This window comes from Trachypithecus francoisi, unplaced genomic scaffold, assembly GCF_009764315.1.
Source record: "Trachypithecus francoisi isolate TF-2019V2 unplaced genomic scaffold, Tfra_2.0 Lachesis_group6, whole genome shotgun sequence".
NCBI lineage: Eukaryota > Metazoa > Chordata > Mammalia > Primates > Cercopithecidae > Trachypithecus > Trachypithecus francoisi.
In genome coordinates this window covers 19,293,226-19,298,732 of record NW_022681471.1, presented here as the reverse complement: position 1 = coordinate 19,298,732, position 5,507 = coordinate 19,293,226, and the positions used below count along the sequence as shown (strand labels likewise).

Sequence of the window (5,507 nt, the reverse complement as noted above, 5' to 3'; positions counted from 1 at the left end):
GGCCGAGGTGGGTGGATTGCCCGAGCTGAGAAGTTCGAGACCAGCCTGGGCAACACAAGTGAAACCCCGTCTCTACTAAAAAAATTTTTTTTAATTAGCCAGATGTGGCGGCGTGTGCTTGTAGTCCCAGCTACTCGGGAGGCTGAGGCAGGAGAATTGCTAGAACCCAGGAGATGGAGGTTGCAGTGAGCCGAGATCGCACCACTGCACTCCAACCTGGGTGACAGAGCAAAACTCCGTCTCAGAAAAGAAAGGAAGAAAGAAAGAGGAGGAAGGAAGGAAGGAAGAAGGAGGAAGGAAGGAAGGAAGGAAGGAATGAGGGAGGGAGGGAAAAGAAAAGAAAAGAGAGAGAGAGAGAGAGAGAGAAGCTCTCCCAACATGGCGGCCTCAGCAAAAAAGAAGGCGAAGACTATCTCTCCCTAACAGACTTTCTGGCTGAGGATGGGGGTACTGGTGGGGGAAGCACCTATGTTTCCAAAGTAGTCAGCTGGGCTGATGAAACGGATGACCTGGAAGGAGAATTTCAACAATTCGGCACAGTAATGATGACGATGTGTATATGGCGCCTCCAATTAGACCGTTCCATCCTTCCCACTGCTCCACGGGCTGCTCAGGAACCCAATATCGACTGGAGCCGTCTTCCCAAATCGCCACCCTACACTGCTTTTCTAGGGAACCTACCCTATGATGTTACAGAAGAGTCAATTAAGGAATTCTTTAGAGGATTAAATATCAGTGCAGTGCGTTTACCACGTGAACCCAGCAATCCAGAGAGGTTGAAAGGTTTTGGTTATGCTGAATTTGAGGAACTGGATTCCCTGCTCAGTGCCCTGAGTCTCAATGAAGAGTCTCTAGGTAACAGGAAAATTCAAGTGGGCGTTGCTGATCAAGTACAGGATATAGACAGGGATGATGGTTCTTTCGGCCGTAATAGAAATCGGGATTCTGACAAAACTGATACAGACTGGAGGGCTCGTCCTGCTACAGACAGCTTTGATGACTACCCACCTAGAAGAGGTGATGATAGCTTTGGAGACAAGTATCGAGATCGTTACGATTCAGACCGGTATCATGATGGGTATCGGGATGGGTATTGGGATGGCCCATGCCGGGATATGGATCCATATGGTGGCCAGGATCGCAATGATGACTGAGGCAGCAGAGGCAGCAGAGACTATTCCTGGATAGGCAGTGGCAGAAGAGCATTTGGCAGTGGGTATCACAGGGATGATGACTATAGAGGAGGTGGGGACCGCTATGAAGACCGATACGACAGACGGGATGATCGGTCATGGAGCTCCAGAGATGATTACTCTCGGGATGATTATAGGCGTGATGATAGAGGTCCCCCTGCCAAAGACCCAAACTGAATCTAAAGCCTCAGAGTACTCCTAAGGAAGATGATTCCTCTGCTAGTACCTCCCAGTCCAGTCCAGCTGCTTCTATCTTTGGATGGGCAAAGCCCGTTGACACAGCTGCTAGAGAAAGAGAAGTAGAAGAACTGCTACAGAAGGAACAAGAGAAGTTGCAGCGTCAACTGGATGAGCCAAAACTAGAACGATGGCCTCGGGAGAGACACCCAAGCTGGCGAAGTGAAGAAATTCAGGAACGGGAAGAGTCGAGGACAGGAAGTGAGTCATCGCAGACTGGGACCTCCACCACATCTGGCAGAAATGCACGAAGGAGAGAGAGTGAGAAGTCTCTAGAAAATGAAACTCTCAATAAGGAGGAAGATTGTCACTCTCCAACTTCTAAACCTCCCAAACCTGATCAGCCCCTAAAGGTAATGCCAGCCCCTCCACCAAAGGAGAATGCTTGGGTGAAGCGAAGTTCTAACCCTCCTGCTCCATCTCAGAGCTCAGACACAGAGCAGCAGTCCCCTACAAGTGGTGGGGGAAAAGTAGCTCCAGCTCAACCATCTGAGGAAGGACCAGCAAGGAAAGATGAAAATAAAGTAGATGGGATGAATGTCCCAAAAGGCCAAACTGGGAACTCTAGCCGTGGTCCAGGAGATCGAGGGAACAAAGACCACTGGAAGGAGTCAGATAGGAAAGATGGCAAAAAGATCAAGACTGCAGATCTGCACCTGAGCCAAAGAAACCTGAGGAAAATTCAGCTTCCAAGTTCAGTTCTGCAAGCAAGTATGCTGCTCTCTCTGTTGATGGTGAAGATGAAAACGAGGGAGATTATGCCAAATAGACCTCTACATCCTGTGCTTTCTCCTAGTTTCTCTCTACCCTGGAACATTCGAGAGAAAATCAAAACCTCTATCCAGACAAGACAAAATAAAACTCACCATCTCTTGAAGGCCTTTCTTACCTTTTTTTAAAAACAAAAAATGAAATTCTTTTGCATGCTGCTGCAGCCTTTAAAGTACTGAAGTAACTGGGAATCGCCAATACAGCCAGAGAGAAAGGGACTACAGTTTTTTAGAGGAAATGTTGTGCTGCGTTATGTCACCACGCAGTTGCCAGTGTGATTAGTGCCTAGGGGCCTCCATTTAGTAGAAATGATAATGACAGTGATATAGAGTCTGGAACCTGTTTGGGCAGTAGGGGAGGGAGGTAGAAGGAAAAGTGTGAGATTTCTACCTTTTAGTTTTTATCCTATTGTGGCAAATATGAATCTCAAACATTATCTGAATAAATGTTCCACTCTTGGAAAGGTAGATTTAGCCTCAAGTTGTTTTAGTCTCCAGGAGGCTGCCAGCCCCTCCTCTTATTTAATTCTGAGTTTTGGGGGCCAGCCTAGGGGGAATTCTTTTTTTTTTTTTTTTTTACCCCCCAGTGGGGTAGTTGGGAGTGAGACTATATAGGCTAGGACTGCATTGGACCAAAATAAATGGGAAAATCGTGGTTTGAAAAGAAGCTTTTGGGAAGTGATGAATCATTTTGCACCAGGTAATAGGGGAAAATTGTGTGACCTCCAGCAAACACATGAATGGTTATTTCCTGGAGTTGGAAGCACTTGGGGGGTCGTGGTAATTCCCAGTGTTTTCTGTGTCCTAGTTTTACCCTTTCTAAACACTGTCCTTTCTGAAAGTTTGAATATATCCACATTCTGTTGAAACCTTGAAACTAAAAATTTAGACTCTTGTCGTCATCTTAAGTTCTTCGTGCTACTCTTAACCTCCCAAAAAGCAGTCTCTAAGTCACATCGATGATGTTTTGGGCATTTTCTCTATCAGCCATGGAGAGCTGTAAAAGGGAGAATCACTGCTTTTCTCAAGCAAATCGGTTTCTTGATGTCTTTTGGTTCTCACTCCTTGCCTGCTCCTGATGCTTTGACCCCTTTTATAGATCAGAGTGCTCTAGAATAATGGATGGTCTTGGATGGTGGATAAATAGGGACAGGGACAGTTAAATTGGGAGCCTTTCTTACAACCTTGATGAGTTTTCCCCCCCAAGTTTCCTTCTCCACTGAAATGCCACATCAATGCTTGTTGGATTCATGAGGTGGCCAGACCAATGTGTTGTTTTTCTTTATTACTATTTTTTAAAACTTCCCTTGAGAGAATAAATGGTAATGGAGAGAACTATTTAACAAGGTCCTGGTTTCTCTTGCAACACAGTAGCTAAACTTGCCTGCTTTTATGTGCATTTTTGTAGGGATCAGCTTGGTAGACAGTATTAGCAGAGAAATGACACCTTGACCTTGGTGTGCAAACCTGTCTCCCAACAGTCCTAGATTAGGTCCTGTTCAGCCATGCAGGGGTGTTGGTTTATGCGTGCTGCAGCAGTGGGCATAATGAATATAATTTACCCAGTTGACAAAGATGTGTACCAAGTGAATTTAAATAATTGGTGTGGATTGGCTAGTAGCTAAGAAGTGGGCTTTTAAAGAGTGTTGAAAATTGAAAATTGAAAGAAAGAAAAAACCAATGATTGTGGATAATGAAAAGCTAGGTTTTGCCCTCTTCATGTCTACTCTCCTTCCAAATAGTTATATCCAAAACTGTTTTTCCCTCTAACCTACCTTGTCCCCCCTATTAAAACAGAAACAGGGATTAATGTCCAGCTCCTGAATACATGTAAAATTTGTACAAAATATCTTCTATGAAAATGATTTGTAATCTGTAGACTTATTACCTAGGAGATGTCTTGATGTAAAATCCCATCCTTTGGGTTGTGGGTTTTTTGTTTTCTCCAAATAAATCTGATCTTTAAAATTCAAAAAAGAAAAAGAAAGAAGGAAAGAAAGGAAAGAAAGAAAAAGAAAGAAAGAGAGAGAGAAAGAGAGAAAGAAAGAAAGAGAAAGAAAGAAGAAAGAGAAAAGAAAAGAAAGAAGCACATAGTAGGTGCTGGGTAAATATTTGTGGGATCAATAAATGAATATGAAAAAAAGAAGAGTAAACATGATAGAGAGGGACTAGCTGATTCATTTGTTTGGTCCAAGAAGTCCAGAGACATCTGACCCTAATGATAAGAAGGAGGGAGCCACAGGAAGCAGAGGGGACCAAGCACAGGATGCAACAAGTGCAAAGACCCTAGGATGAAAAAAAAGGTCATGCTCAGAGGACAGTGAACAGCACCTGGCAAGAGAGATGGTCAGGGCCAGATCACACAGGGCCTGTTGTAGGCCATGGAAAGGAGTGTGGAGCACTTTCCTGGTCACAGTAGAAAGCCTGTGGAAGATTTTAAGCAAGGAAGTGACATAATCTATCACTTATTAATATTTTTAAAAAATCGCTCTTGGGTGGGTGCGGTGGCTCACACCTGTAATCCCAGCACTTGGGAGGCTGAAGTGGGCAGATCCTGAGGTGGGGAGCTCGAGACCAGCCTGACCAATATTGAGAAACCCCGTTTCTACTAAAAATACAAAAAAACAAAAATTAGCCAGGTGTGGTGATGCATGCCTGTAATCCCAGCTACTCGAGAGGCTGAGGCCGGAGAATCACTTGAACCCAGGAGGCGGAGGTTGCAGTGGGCCGAGATCGTGCTATTGCACTCCAGCCTGGGCAACAAGAGCAAAACTCTGTCTCAGAAAAAAAAAAAAAAAAATCACTCTTGCTCCAAGTGGGAGAATAAACTGAGTAGGGATAGGATTAAAGCAGGGATACCAGTTAGGAGGCTATTACAACAAGCCGACCAGAGAGATGACAGTGGCTTGGACTAGCAGGTAGCAGTGGAGGCAGTACAAATTCAGAATATGTTTTGAAAGTGGAGTCAGCAGAATCTGATGATGGACTGAGTGTTGGAGATGAGGAAGAAATAATAATCAAGGTGATTCCTACAATTTTGACTGGAGTAACTGAGTGGCTGTCTGGTGGTGCCATTTGGTGAAACAGGAAAGACTCTGAGAGGAGCAAAGGTGGAGAAGAGAGTTGCAGACAAGAACTCTGTTTGGGGTCTGTTGAGATTGAGAGGCCCATCAGATATTTAAGTGAAGAGATCACCCAAGTCATTGGCTATTTAAGTCTACATTCAGTGGGGAGGTCAGGGCTGGTGATACAAACTCTTAGTTTCACAGAATAAACCATAAAATTTTAACTTGAATCAGTTTATCTA

General features: G+C 44.4%; 1 pseudogene across 1 annotated transcript; it reads left to right on the top strand.

The window, feature by feature from the left end:
- The first annotated feature begins 374 nt into the window (after positions 1-374).
- On the top strand, positions 375-4,170 carry LOC117077546 (annotated as a pseudogene). The gene has a single exon (XR_004434798.1). The product of XR_004434798.1 is annotated as a eukaryotic translation initiation factor 4B-like (transcript).
- The last annotated feature ends 1,337 nt before the right edge of the window (positions 4,171-5,507 follow it).